The sequence below is a fragment of the Odocoileus virginianus genome, chromosome 7 (genome assembly GCF_023699985.2).
Source record: "Odocoileus virginianus isolate 20LAN1187 ecotype Illinois chromosome 7, Ovbor_1.2, whole genome shotgun sequence".
In the NCBI taxonomy this organism is placed as follows: domain Eukaryota; kingdom Metazoa; phylum Chordata; class Mammalia; order Artiodactyla; family Cervidae; genus Odocoileus; species Odocoileus virginianus.
Genome location: NC_069680.1, coordinates 84,317,487 through 84,333,096, shown reverse-complemented (window position 1 = coordinate 84,333,096; position 15,610 = coordinate 84,317,487). Strand labels below are relative to the sequence as shown.

General features: G+C 45.0%; 1 protein-coding gene and 1 non-coding gene across 3 annotated transcripts in view; one reads left to right on the top strand and one right to left on the bottom strand.

Moving 5' to 3' along the window:
• The window catches only part of DISC1 (DISC1 scaffold protein), a 389,098-nt gene that overhangs the window by 234,062 nt on the left and 139,426 nt on the right, over positions 1 to 15,610 (top strand). The gene's annotated exons all lie outside the window — the stretch shown is intronic.
• On the bottom strand, positions 11,777 to 11,907 carry LOC139036123 (small nucleolar RNA SNORA30/SNORA37 family). The gene has a single exon (XR_011488861.1). It is a non-coding gene; the product is annotated as a small nucleolar RNA SNORA30/SNORA37 family (small nucleolar RNA).

Genomic DNA, 15,610 nt, shown 5'->3' with positions numbered 1-15,610 from the left:
GTCCTTTTCCATCAAGAGGTCTATATGATGTTATGACACCCACCATTCTGGCTGTGCAAAAGAAGAGTCGGACTGCAGAGCCCAAACCTGAACAGCCAGGAGGATTGATTGGATGATCCCATATGTTATTTTCATTTATAATATTCCTGATCCAGGTAATAGGCAAATTGTGTTAGACCCTGAACACTAAGGGGATAAGATCATGTTCTACTTGGTGACTCGTCATGAATCTAGTAGCTAAATTCAGTGTACACTGGGACTAAACTTACCTCCATTATAGTTTAAAGAAAAGCCGAGACACAGGCATCCAAAGTTGTGTATTTATTTATTTTTTGATAACACAGGGACACAATTTAATGATTCTAGTTTTTTTACAAGTCACATGTCATAAGCATTCAAATAATCCATCTTTTAAAAAGTGTATTTACAACATTGAAAGTAATAAGATGAAATATAACACAAAGTTTTGTTATTTTTTGTAGCTCATTTACTGGTAGAAGGAAAGGAAGAAGTATTTCTGTATTCTCACTGGAGAAAGATCTGGATGCTGACTCTAGGCTTCTATGCCCTCATCCTGACTCAAGTTCTTAGGAACTGGGTTACTCAAAATATACTGGAGTGCTCTGAGTTATTGGTTCCTGGTCTGAGTGGGGTTCAGGGGAGGTTGGCTGTCAGTATTATTTTAGACACCCTCAGTTTAGCTACACTCTGTGAGGCTGCGAAAAACACTGATGGCTCAACCAGTAAAGAATCCTCCTGAAATGCAGGAGATACAGGAGACATGGGTTTGATCCCTGGGTCAGAAAGATCCCTTGGAGGAGGAAAAAGGCAATGCACTCTAGTATTCTTGCCTGAAAAATCCCATGGACAGTGGAGACTGGCAGGCTACAGTTCAAAGGTTTACAAAGAATCCAACACAGCTGAGCCACTAAGCAAGCGAGCTGTGAGGCGGAATCACGTGGCGGTCTGCAGTCCCTGGTGCAACATAGATGTTCACATCTGTGTGGTTTTTTTTTTTTTCCTCCAAATAACTTTGCATTCTGAGTTTACATTTAAACAAAACACAATTAGAGAACAGGCATGAATGACTGATCTGCATGGATCAGCTTTCTATTGAACACGTGTAAATCAAAAGTGACTTAATAGCTGACTTCAAATACATACAGAAAGTATGGAAAATGGAAATTCTATGGTATCTCTGTTCATATTCACTGAGGGCAAGATGAGGATAAAGGAACTCAAATTGCGACAGAAAGAAATTAGACATCAGGAAGGAAACTTCCTAACTTTGGAGCTGTCTGATGGAAAAAAATGAAGCCACTGTCTTATGATGGATCACTGACTTAGCCCATGAATGCTTATGGAGTAAATACATGCTACAAGGCATGATACTGGGCTTGGCACTGTAGACCCAGTCTGTAGAACAGACAGATCTGCACCCTAAAGTCTAGTGGGGGACACAGATATTAGGCTAAGACACAAGCAGGTAATTATAAACTGTGACAATTACCATGAAGGGCAGTCCAAGAGTATAAAATGGGTACACAGCCTAGGGCCAGGAGGCAGAGGAAGACCTTTCCAAGGAGGTGAGGGTTGAGTTGAGGTCCGAAGGATGAATAGAAAGTAACAGGTGAATGGAGTAGGACGTGAAGCTCAGGCCGGCTGAGCAAGCAGTCTGTGCAAGGACAAGGGGTCAGAGGAAGCTGTGGCTTCAGGGGATGCAGAGAACAGTGAGGCCAGTGTAGCTGGAGCCCAGGATGGGGAGAGGAGTGTGGGGAGCCCTGTGTTCAAGATATAAACCAGTTCCTAACCAAGAAGTTTTTGAAGCAAGTTGAGGACCTTGATCTTTCTATAAAGAGCAATGGAATCATCAGTGTTGTTTGTTTTTTCCTTTATTTTTTGTAAACTGAAGTATGACAAGCTTGTCTTAGTCCATTTGACCTGCTGTGAAGAATTACACAGACCCAGTGCCTTATAAATGGCATCAGTTCACTTCTAACAGTTCCTGAGGCTGGAATACCAAGCCCAGGGGGCCAGCATGGTGGAATTCCAGTGAGGACTTGCTAACAGGTTGCAGATGAGATTGTTCTCCTCATGTCCTCACCTGGTGGGGAGCAAAGAGCAGGGGGTGTTCCCTCGACTCTTACAGGGAGCACTAACTCAGCCTATGTGTAGAGTCCTTGGGACCTTGTTTGATCCTAATCACCCCTCAAGGGCTCCATCTCCTAGTAGCATCACTTTGGGGGAGTAAAGTTTCAACATGCAGTCTCAGGAGGGACACAATCATACCTACAGAAAAGTGCCTGTACAGGTCAGCTTATCAATTTTCACAGTGCATGCATTGATCATGTGACCAGTACCCAGGCCAATACACACATGATGAACACCACAGAACCTTCCCAGTCACTAGCCTGCTCCCAAGGAAACCCTTTCCTAGCTGGTAATGCCATAGACTGACTTTGACCATTTCTGAACTTTTACATAAATGGAGGCATACCCCGTATTCTTGGTTTAGCTTCTCTTACTCAACAGTATGAGATGCATCCACTGGCTATTTGCAGCAATAGCTTAGTATGGGAATATAAGATAATTGATCAGTTCTACTATTGATGGACAGACATTTGGGTTGTTTCCTAGATTTGGCTATCTGGAATAGTGCTACTGTGAAATACTTGGTGATTCTATTTCACTTTTCTATTGGCTGTTTTTCTAAGACTGGAACTTCTGGAACTTAAGGTATAACTCTTCCTTGACTTCCAATGAGATTACTTCTCTATAAGCCCATTGTAAGTTGAAAATATTGTAAGTTGAAAACACATTGAATACACCTGACCTACCCAACAGCATGACTTTTAGCCCAGCCACCTGAAGCATGCTCAGAGCACTTCCACTAGCCTGCAGTTAGGCAAAGTCATCTAACATGAGTTTGTATTATAATAAAGTGCTGAATATCTCATGTAATTGATTAAATACTATACTGAAAGTGGAATGCAGAATGGTTGTCTTGGGTCTAGTGTGGTTGTAAGTGTATCACTAGTTTGCCTTTGTGATCTCAGATCTGACTGGGAGCTGCTGCTCACTGCCCAGCCTCACAAGAAGGGATCTAAACACATATCACTAACCTGGGAAAAGAGCAGAATTCAAAAATCAAAGTAGGGTTTCTACTGAGTGTGTATCTCTGTCGCACTGTTGTAAAGATGAAAAATCCAGCCGTCCTGTCTGGGGTCGTCTGTATGTATGTTAAACTGTAATGTATCCAGACAAGCCGTTTTCTAAGGTGTCTGTTCTGACTTTCTCCCCCACCTGCAGTGTGTGAGAGTTCTCACAGGTTTTTCTGCAAACAGTGCTTTGATCAGACCCGTGTTTTTCAAAGACCATGCGGGCCGCTAGGAGGAGAGTGGATTGTAGAGCTCAGCATGCATGGAGGACCTGGGGGCTGTCCTGGTGGGTCAAGGACGACGGATGGGGATGCGGTGGGTGAAGCCAGGTGGATGGAGAGAAGTGCGCGGATGCAGGAGAGACTGGTGGGGCAATGCTGATGGCCCCAGGGGATGAACTGGGGGTGGGCGCGGGAGAGGTGACGAGAAGGACCTCATCACCTCTTACTGCCATGCTCACATCTTACTGCTATGGTGACCAGTTAGGTGGTGGCGTTTGTCTGAACTCTGGTGATGGACCAGGCGTGGGCAGGTGTGGATCCTAATTCTAATTTGGGCCTATTGATTTGAGGGCCATCAGGGCTGTTCAAGTGGGAATCAAGGAGGCAGTGAGACAGAGGCACCCGACTCAGGGGAGGGCAGGAGAGCTGGTGGGGCATGTGGTATTGATCATCACAGGAGCGCTGACGAGGGGAGGTCACCTGGGAGGCGAGCAGCCAATCCAGTCCCGTAACTTCTTCATTTCAGAGCAGTTTTTCCTAATGTAACTTTTGAACACATTTTAAACGAAAATTTTATTTTATTTTATTTCAACTTGAAGATCTTTAGGCCACTGTATATGTGTTGGGGACATGAGTGGGGAAGTGGGAAGTGTGTTTCTGTTTGCTGTAGGATACCACGGGGCTGGTGGCAGAGTATCTCTGTCTTAATTTCTTGGGCTATCTTAACAAAATACTACACGCCGGGGGGCGTCAACAGCAGTTGGTGTCCTCACAGTTGCAGAGGCTGGAAGCCCAAGATCACGGTGTCGGTAGGGTTGGCTCCTCCTGAAGCCTTTCTCGCTGGCTTGTTGATGGCCGTCTTCTCTCTGCATCCTCAGATGGTCCTCTTGCCTGGGTCCCTATCTTCTCTTCTTACGAGGACGTTCGTCAGATTGGATCAGGGCCCAGCCTGATAACTCTGTTCGCTCTTTCAGGACCCTGTCTCCTGGGCACCTCACACTCTGGGGTCCTAGGGCGTAAGGACTCCAGGGTATCTTCCCAGAGGAATCTGTTTTTCCCTATGATGCCCTCTCACTCAAGGCCCTGCATCTGGACCAGAGCTCACCTGGCCTTCACCCTGAACATTCAGGAAACGAACTTGTCCCTACTCTGTGTCTCCCTGGCAGCCAAGCTGCTGCTGCTAAGTCGCTTCAGTCGTGTCCGACTCTGTGCGACCCCATAGACAGCAGCCCACCAGGCTCCACCGTCCCTGGGATTCTCCAGGCAAGAACACTGGAGTGGGCTGCCATTTCCTTCTCCAATGCATGGAAGTGAAAAGTGAAAGTGAAGTCGTTCAGTCGTGTCCGACTCTTAGCGACCCCATGGGCTGCAGCCCACCAGGCTTCTGTGTCCATGGGATTTTCCAGGCAAGAGAACTGGAGTGGGGTACCATTGCCTTCTCTGAGCAACCAAGCTACGCAGTTAGAATTTCTAGAGTCAGCAAAAATTTACTTATTATACAAGGCTTCCAAACAACCAGAAATTTTGAAGCAAAGCCATAATAATCATGACCACAGACCTTTAATGTGTGCTTTTAACTTGTTGCACTTGTTTCTTTAACTTGTTTCTTTTCAAATTCACATCTAGCCCCTCCCCTCCAACCCTGCCACCCACCCCCCCCAACTCTGTAGAGGACGTATTATTTCCCATTTCATCGAATTGATGAGCAACCTGTGCCATGGGTCACGTGCTTGGTCAGTAGAGATGAGGCATCTGTCCAGGCCTGCCTGCCACCCCTCTCCAGCCTGCTGTGGGCTCAGGCCACAAGGGACACACCAGGACCTGGCTCCTCTCTCAGGTTTTAAAAACAAAAATTAGCTGACAGGAGCAAATGTTGGCACAGTGATTTTTTAGAAAATTATTAAATCAATTAATGCATTTTTGGCTGTGCTGGGTCTTCGTTGCTGTGCGTGGTTTTCTCTAGTTGTGGCGAGTGGGGGCTTCTCTCGAGTTGCGGTGCCTGGGCTTCTCATTGCGGTGGCTTCTCTGGTTGTGGAGCATGGGCGCTGGGTGCTTGGGCTTCAGTAGTTGCAGCTTGCAGGCTGTGGAGTTCAGGCTCAGTACTTGTGGCACATGGGCTTAACTGACCCATGGCAAATGGAATCTTCCCTGACCAGGGATTGAACCCGTGTCCCCCTCATTGGCAGACAGGTTCTTATCCACTGCACCTCCAGGGAAGACCAGGCACAGTGATTTTTAACAGTCATCTTTTGGATAAATGTACTGTTTTCCCAATTCAGGCTGATTTATTTGCAGGGCTCGTAGTCCGGGCTCTGACAGCTATGGGAGAGATCATCTTTAATACTCCCCAGAACCATGAGAAACACCAGATAAAGAAGCAGGTTTCAGGGTGGTGCACGCTCCCCATCATCTCACACTGAGCGGTCTCCAGCATCCCCCACGTCCCGTCTCATCCATTCATGAAAAAGAGAGAAATAAACCTGACTGGAATCAGCTTTGGAAATCTCTGGGAGAAAATATGTCTGGGTTTTCTGCTCCACGCCTCGGAACAGTTTGTCTTGTGTTGTTCTCACCTGTGTGCCTCACTTTCTTCTCACATAAGCAAAGTGTATTAAACAGGAAATGTTGTGCTTCTCATGTGCCGTCTCACTGTGGCACCTGTGCTGTGGGTATATCATCCGTTGTCTGTGCAGTGAGATGGTTTTACGTTTCTGTCGAGAAGCATCAATTGCCGTCCCTCATCAGATTTGCCTCATGGAACCGAATGGTTGATGTATATTTGAACGTGTCCTTGATAGCATTAGGCCCATGAAGCAGCTCAGAGAAAAGATCCCTTATCCAGATGTGAATTGGAATGGCTTAAAATGTATGGCCAGCCCACAGTGTGTTCATCATTGTGCTTCATGTTAGGCCTGCAGAGATGCTTACAGCGTTCAGGGTGCACAGCTGGGTCCCTTCTTGTCTGTATCAGCTATGCGGGCGAGGAGGGGGTGGGGTGAGGGGGAGAAAAGGAGGAGAGAAAGATGGAAACAGAGAGCACGAGAGCAGAGTAAGGCAGTTCCTTTTTGCAGAGGCCTCTAGCACAGCCCTGGAGACACGCAGGAAACTGAGCAGTCAATATGCAGAGCAACAGGCGCTACACAGACAGGTACCTGCAGGCTGTTGCAGGCAGGAAGAGACACACAATGGGAGGACAGCAAATGTGATTCCAGAAAACAGAGCAGTGAGCAAAGAAGACATGCCCCGCCTGCCCTCGGGAAGCTCATATCCTTGTAGGTACAGGGTGGTCAGGCAGCCAGGTGGGAAGGGTGGGCCTGGAACTGAGAACAGCACCGGCTTTAGAGTGAAGTTGGAACAATCCAGTGGATATGGGGCAGTCAGAGGGAAGCTTCCCTGGTGGCTTGGATGGTGAAGAATCTGCCTGCAATGCAGGAAAGCCAGGTTTGATTCCTGGGTTGGGAAGATCCATCCTCTGAAGAAGGGAATGGCTATTGACTGCAGTATTCTGGCCTGGAGAATCCCATGGACAGAGGAGCCTGCCAAGCTGTATAGTCCATGGGGTCACAAAGGGTCATGACATGACTGAGTGGCTTTCACTTTCACTTTCAGAGGGAGGCAGGCAGGGTCTACACCAGGCCCCCAGGAACGCATCTGGATACCAAGCCAGGGAGCAGAAGCTGTCTTCTGAAGGCCAGGAGGAGCCCTGCTGGCTTTCACGAGGGTCCCGGGTTGGACTTGGAGAGCTTGGCAGTGGTGTGCAGGGTGAAGAGGGCGGGGCTCGGGCAGAGTCCACTCAGGACCTTAGGAGGGGAAGGTACCTGTGGACACACAGTGGGCCCAGGGGCAAGAGGACAATGATTCCATGATGGGGGAGTGCTGGGGAGGGTGGGGGTGAGGATTATAGAAGGACCTCCAGAGTTCTAGCTTTCCACTAGGTCATGACACCATCCACTGAAGGATGGGATAGATGAAAAGTATCAGGTCTCAAAAATTGTGCTCAGTTCAGATTTGGCCATCTCGCTTGTAAATTATGGAATTCCTTATGCTTCACCCAGGAGTGCATCAGAAGGATGAGGTCCTCTTACTGGCATTTGTGGAGACTTGCTTCCCAAATATATTATTCCTCAAAGACGTCAGATGTCCTCAGTGTAGCAGGGACTGTTTGTAGGAGGAACTGTTAACACATTCATGGTGGGGAAAGGAAACCAAGGCTGGCGCTGGTTAAAAAGCAGAGTGTGGGGACCCAGAGAATGCAGCTGGGTGAGTGACACCAGATCTAGTGCTTTTCCACTAAAATCCCCCAGGTTTCTTCCAGGGCTGCCTGAGCCCCAGGATGGAAAGTTAGGTGATACCAGCTCCCATCCTGCTGTGGCTTCAGAATGCCCACGGCAGGGGGTCAGCTGACTGAATGGCAGCTCCAGGTGTCCTAAGGTGGGGTTCTGGTGTCTGGGGATCTGGGGGGGTGGTGGGCTAGGGGCAAGTCTGGATTCCTGCCTCTCTGCATCCACCCTCCCAGCTGCTTGGCCAGTGCCCACCCGTGTCTGGTGGGTAAGTTCTCTGTTCTGAGATGTGTTTGCTTGTGAAAATGCCCTTGCCCTGGGTGAGAACCTGAGTCTTCTGTGGGGCATTTCGTGTCTGACACGTATGTTGTTGGTATGTGATACTATATGTTATCAGTTCAGTTTAGTCGCTCAGTCATGTCCAACTCTTTGCATGAACTGCAGCACACCAGGCCTCCCTGTCCATCACCAACTCACGGAGTTTACTCAAACTCATGTCCATTGAGTCGGTGATGCCATCCAACCATCTCATCCTTTGTTGTCCCCTTCTCCTCACGCCTTCAATCTTCCCCAGCATCAGGCTCTTTTCAAATGTGTCAGTTCTTCGCATCAGTGGCCAAAGTATTGGAGTTTCAGCTTCAACATCAGTCCTTCCAGTGAACACCCAGGACTGATCTCCTTTAGGATGGACTGGTTGGATCTCCTTGCGGTCCAAGGGACTCTCAAGACTCTTTTCCAACACCACAGTTCAAAAGCATCAATTCTTCGGCATTCAGTTTTCTTTATATACCAGCTGTCACATCCATGCATTGCCACTGGAAAAACCGTAGCCTTGACTAGACGGACCTTTGTCGGCCAAGTAATGTCTCTGCTTTTTAATATGCTGTCTAGGTTGGTCATAACATTTCTTCCAAGGAGCACCATATGTTATGCTAATATAATAAACATAACAGGAAACTCGGGATGGGAATCTGCAGTGTGTCTTTGTGTGATCCAGTTTTTCAGAAGGAATCAGTCCAGGATGGGAGAAAGAATGACTTACAACAGGAGTATCTGACTTGGAGGGCTTCCCAGGTGGTGCTAGTGGTAAAATACCTGCCTACCAATGCCAGAGACCGAAGTGATGTGCATTTGACTCCTAGACTGGAAGGTCCTCTGGAGGAGGGCATGGCAACCCACTCCAGTGTTCTTGCCTGGAGAATCCCACAGAGGAGCCTGGTGGGCTACAGTCCATAGGGTGGCAAAGAGTTGGACGTGACTGAAGCAACTTAGCGTGTGACTTGGAGGGGCATAAAGGGAGGGCCCCCCTCTCTCCACCCTCCTCCCTCCTCTATCCACCAGTATCTCCCACCTTCTGTGGTCTCCAAGGCTTGGGGCAGACTGGCTTTAGAACTTGGTATTAATAGATCACAGTGCTTATCTTCATGAAACAGAATTACAGACTCTTCAGCTGATGCCTGGTTAGCAGACCAACAGTTTGACACCAGCTGGCTGTAAAAGGCATTTTTAATAAAACTTACCTCTGACTTAAAATAAAAATGCTGCCTCAGAGATTTTGGACTGCAACAGACGAGAAACTGACAGGTGGAATCTTTCATGCAAAACTTTTGCGGGGGCTAAAGGGAAATATCTGATAAGATTGCTTGCCCGGGGAGAAGGAGTAATTGGGTTTTCTCTCTTACCCCCTTGCATCTAGCCTGCTGTTATTATGACAGGACTACAGAAGTTCTAAAAGCTGAATCATAGTTTATATTTTTAGCATTTCTGAACTATTGAGATAAGATGGAGGGAAGGAGTGCAGTGGGGGAGTAAGTTCTTGCCCCGCTTCTGTGATAATTATTGTCTGCATGAAAGTGTGAGGCGAGATATTCAAACCTGACTTAGCTTGTCCACAGCAAACCGTCGGGGAAGCAAAGCCTTAGCTGAAGACCACAGGCTGAGGTCCATGAGCCCATCTTTCAAAACCTTAAGAAATGACTTCTACTCTTGTGTGCGGATAGTGTGGGATTGTGTGTGTGGATGGTGTTACTGTTTTCTGGGTCTTTCCAGATCAAATAAGTTTATGTGTCCATCTTGTGGATATGCATTCTATGAATGCATGAGGTTCTGAAGAATTTTCTCCCTAATCCTGTTTGTGATGACAGTAGAAAAGGAGGAGGGGGAGGAGGAAGAGCAGGAGGAGGGCAGAAGGGACGGAAGAGAGGGAGGGGGAGGGGGAAGAGGAAGGGGGAGAGCTCTGGGGAGCTTGCAGCTAAAATTAAAGGAACTGAGATTATGACAAAATTATTCTTCCTCAGCTGTCATACTCCTTATAACAATGAGAAATAACCTTATGGTGGTTTTACTTATCAAACATTATTAGTAAGTCTCCCTCTTTATGGTTTGCTTATGGGATGTCTTCAAAACCCTTGGGTAGTTTCTATGGGTTAAAAGTTGCAGGTAAGGTTGATCATTGAGGAAATAATTTTCTTGAAGGAAAGATGTGTCTGGGTTTTTAAGGAAAGAACACACACTTGGGGATAACCAAAATGTCCGTTTCTCTCCCTTCCTTCCCCTGGGCGCTGAATACTGCATCTGGGTCAGTCCAGTTGCCATGTTTATTTTCAGATATATGTCTTATGGAACAACAGTAATAAACTTCCTGGCAATTTATTCCCCTTAGCTAAATTTTGCAAAATGATTTAAACTACTCAGTGCTTGGCTCTGAAAGCCAATAAAATGGGATGAAGATATTTGACATGACTTGGAAACAAGTAAAACAGAACAGACCTGTCTTCTTACTAATATAATTTTATTTTAAATGCAAGTTATTGCTCTACTTTCCCCAATATCCGACAGCTGGTTCCTTCTTGACGCAACTCGTGAAGACAGATGGACCAACCATTTCCTCAAAGTCTTGGCTGCTTCCATGGCACCATTTCCCCAACCTGCTCAGTGCCCCAGCTTCTTCCCATGCCAACCTCCGTTCTCCTGGCACCAAGCAGTTGTCTAGAGTTGACTTTTTATTTTCCATTTAATGTTGGGAAGATGAACATAAGGTGCCAGACTGGATTATTGTGTTCATCGACAGATGCATTTGCTCTATTTCCATAAGAGTTCATTCCCTTTGTGGAGCATCTGAGCCCCGGTACCTCCTTTAGAGAGTGTGCAGTCCTCCCTAGATTTCCTCTCAAATTTGTATGTTGTGAGTTATGCCGTTAAATCTATGGGACCAGGTAGTTATTACCTGGCCGTTAGTTCATTTTTCTGTGTTCTACTATACATGCCTATTTCTATTCTTTAAAGCATGGAATTATTTGTAAGTAATCACTCTAGAAACAAACTTAGCATTTATATTAATTACAGATATCAAATCGGTATGAGAGAGGAAGGAAAATAAAGGATGGATTGACAACTATTATCTGTGTCTTTTGAATTTTAGGACACTTTACCTTACTTCCTCACATAGATTTTCTATCCAGAATCCTTGCTTTATAGTTGGAGTATTTCTTTTATGAACAAGTAAACAAAATACTGTATAATTATGAAAGTGAATAGACTATAGCTACACATAGCAACATGGATAAATTCCATATACATAATCTCAGTGAGAAAAGCAAGTTCCAGAAAAATATATGCAGTGCAATACCAATTATTTAGTTTAGAAATATGCAAAACAACATTTTATTATGTTAAAGGACACATGCATATGAAGGGAGAGCATAAATCCATGTGTGGGAGTAAAAAACACCTAAAACCATCCCCCCTGGGGCAGGTAGTAGGGTACGCCCAAAGAAGAGGGGTTAGCGCCACACCTAAAATACTGGCTTTCCGTTCCTCTGCCCAGAGTTTTTCACACCACACACACACACGCTTCCCTCTGTGCAGTCCTTCGTCTTTTTCTTTTTTCTTTCCATCTACTTTTTCCCCCCTGTAGACAATGTGTACTAAATCACTTAGTCATGTCTGACTCTTTGCAATGTATAGATTGTAGCCCGCCAGGCCCCTCTGTCCTTGGAATTCTGCAGGCAACAATACTGGAATGGGCACCTATCCCCCCCTTTTTTTTTTTTTTTTAATTTTTTAAAATTATCTATTTATTTTTATTTTTTTTATTTTTATTTAATTTTTTTTATTACTCTGTCCCATCAATTGACAGTTGCCACTGACACAGTCCCATGGCAAAGATATAATCAAGGGCTTTCAATTTTAGCACCAGCTACCAAATCCTGGCCCCATGGTCTAGGGGAGGACCTGTGAAAGTGCTAGACTTTTTTTTAAGTTGAAGTACAGTTGACTTACAATGCTGTGTTAGTTTCTGTTGTACAAGAAAAGCGAATCATATACATATATAAATGAAACCTTCTTGACATTCTTTTCCATTGTGTTTTATTATGTGTGTTGAATAGCTCCCTTTGCTATACAGTAGGCCCTTGTTGTTTATGTATTTTATATTTAGCAGTTGGTATCTATTAACCCCAAACTCCTAATTCACCCCTCCCCTCCTTCTCCCTTGGTAACTGTAAGTTCGTCTTCTGTGTCTGTGAGTTTATTTCTGTTTTGCAAATAAGCTCATTTTGTGTCATATTTTAGATTCCACATATAAGTGATATCATATGGTATTTGTCTTTCTCTGTGTGACTTCACTTAGTATGATCATCTCCAAGTCCATCCATGTTGCTGAAAATCACAGTATTTCATTCTTTTTTATGGCTAATATTCCATTGTGTGTGTGTGTGTGTGTGTGTGTGTGTGTATATATATATATATATATATATATCCCCCCCATCTTCCTTATTTGTTCATCTTTTGGTGGACATTTAGGTTGCTTTCATATCTTTGTTGTTGTTGTTTAGTCGCTAAGTCGTGTCCAACTCTTTGTGACCTCATGGACTGAAGCACTCTGGGCTTCCCTGCCCTTACCGCCTCCCAGAGTTTGCTTAAACTCATGTCCATTGAGTCAGAGCTTGCTTATTTTAAGTAGTGCTGCTGTGAACATAGAGGTTGCATGTGTCCTTTTGAATTATAATTTTGACCTCATATGTGCCCAGGAATTGGATTGCTGGATGATATGGTAGTTCTATTTTTAGTTTTCTAAGGCACCTCCATACTGTTCTCCATAGTGGCTGTACCAAGACACACGCCTGCAAGCAGTATAAGAGGTTCCCTTTTCTCCACTGCAGTACTTATTTTGTAGACTTTTTAATGATGGCCATTCTGACTGGTGTGAGGTGACACCTCATTGGCTTTGATTATGAGAAATATCAATGGCTCCCTTTGAAAATTAGTTTTTTCAAAAGATTTTTAGAAGAGCAATGTTGCTTATCATGTGTAGTTCGTAATTCAGGTTGTGCTCAAAAGACTGAAATCAGTTAATACTAAAGGGAGCTGTGGTTTGTTCCACATTTGTGGTTCTATTATTTTGGGGGATTTTGGAACTGTTGTTACAAGGAATTGTTTCTCCTAAACTCCAGAATTTGCTTAGAGAGTGTTTTTCTCCTTGATTTGCTAAAATTTGATTTCCTCTCATGGATTTTTCAAGGTGTGCCATAAGTGATATAGCTGCTCTTCAGTTATACCAAACTACTATAAACCATGCATACTCAACTCCCGTGTATACATGGGAGTGATCTCTGCCTTTGATGGCTCCAGTCCTGTGTAAGCAAAAAGCATACTGACTGATGAGATAGAGGGAAAGAAACTTCTTTTTTAGTAAGGTTCCCATGAAATTATGTGCCGTGCAAACACAAAATAGCAAACTGTCTACACAGCATTCATTGAGCACAAATTTACCTTCACAAAGCAAAAATAAAAGTCAAGCAGAGAAAGCGCATCTGCTATATGTTTATTTTTATTTTTAAAATAACTTCACGGAGTATTTGGAATCCCTTTAAATAATGCTCTATGTGATTCCACTCATATAAGGTACCTACAGTTGTCAAATTCTTACAGACAAATGTGGACGGGTGGGTGCCAGGGGCTGGGGGAGGGCTATGGGGGGTTAGCGTTTAATAGGGACAGAGTTTCAGAATGGGATGATTAAAAATGCTTCAGAGATGGATGGTGGTGATGGCTGTACAACCATGTGAACCTAACTTAGCAATACTAAATCATACATTTAAAAATGGATAAAATGTTAAATTTTGTTATGTGTATTTTACCACAATTTAAAAACAGACACTATATCCTGATAATTTCGACAAATTTCCCATTTACTCATAAGCCTGCGCATGCATTCTCTCTGGATATCGAATTCATTTTGATTCTTTTCCTTTGGGTGTCCTGTTCAGCATTTTAGATTATTTTAATAGCTAAAGCTATGCTCATGTTTTTATCCCATGACAAAGAGTTCGTCTCTCACCATCTGTTTGACAGCAGCCCTGAAGCCTTATAGGATTGGAAGGTGGAGTTACTCACGTGGAGTTTTCTTATCCGCCTGCTTCTTTGCCCACTGGCTTGGCCTTCCCTCCATTGTGTTAAAATATAATGTATTAAACAGAAAACTTGAGATAGAGATAGAGTCACAGATCAGGAGACAGCTGCCATTGACCAGGTAGTTTGTTATTTAATAGCACAGATTTTAAGAGGAGAGGCAACCGTGCCGAGGAAGGGCACATGGGGAAGCTCTGGGGTTGATCAGGAGGCAGAGGGAGGGGGAAAAGGGTGAGAGCCTGTATTGTGGTTTCCATGAGAAGGAGCAGGAGAGGCAGGGCCAGCGGGCTCAGACTGGATCATTTAAGGGCTCTGAATGTAGGGGCTTCCCTGGTTGCCTGACTCCCAGCCCCGGGAGACTAGGCAGTGGTGAGATGGGGAACTGAATGCCCCATAGAGGGTGTGGTTGGAGGCTGTGGACTTGCTTGGATTGACCAGCCTTTAGCCAGGACCTCGAAACTGAGTCAAGAGAATGTTTTTAAAAACTATCTTACATCCACCAGGCCATCTCTTCCCAGTAGAAAGCCAGCGTTTCTGGGTGTTACAGCACCAGTCCGTGTGGACTTGAGCATCTGTGTTTGAGAGGGGGCTGTAACCTCTGACTGCCCCTTTCTCAAGGCTGACCGCTGCCTCAGCTCAAGAGAGATGTGTTTTCCTGCACTGACTGGCCCAGGTGGGTTGTTTGGCCCAAGGCCACAAATGTTTCAGGATAGGGGTTCCAAATATATCACAAAAGGAGGTCCCTCACCTCAGAGCCTCTTCTGGTCTTAGCTGCTCTACACAGAGAAAAAACTTGACACTTGAGAGCATAGTTACCCCCGGGAATGACCACCCAAAGGTGAAGAGTGTTCATGCCTCAAACGGGTGAGATGGGCGTCAGAAACAAGAAGCAGGTTTCACAGAAGTAATGCCTTGTCCTCCATGACCACCTTCAACAGCACTGACCCCATTAGCACAGAACAAGAAATTCTCCACTCATCTATTCATTTAGGAATATTTCCATGAGAGGTAGCATATGTGATGGTCAGAGGCATGGGGTGTGGCATCCAGATGGCCTGTCAGTGGCTCCCCTCACTTATGGTCTGTGTTCTCAGGTGAGCTGCTGAACCAATTGGTGCCTAGGTATCCTATGTGTAAAATAGAGATGATAATACAAAGCTCGTAGCGTTCTTGTAAGGACTAAAGGAGAACACACTGATGGAAAGATCAGAGCTATACATGTTAAAGAGGATGGTGATTATGGTGCTTTACCCTGTCATCTATGCTAGGTATTAAGACTTGTGAGATACGGTCTCCACTCTCATGGAGTCCACTGGGGGAATGAATATAAAAATAGGCAACTGGAGAACAATTGATGAGTTTTCTTATTTGGAGCATAAAGGAGGGGGTCACCTCACTTTCTGGGGTTATCAGGGTAGACAAGTCACATATGAAAAAAGACACTTTATTTAAGTATTAATGGATATACAAACCAAGGGAAGACAATTCTCCAAGTAGGGAATAGCCCATGTAAATGACTGCGAAGCCTGGTCAGTGTTTT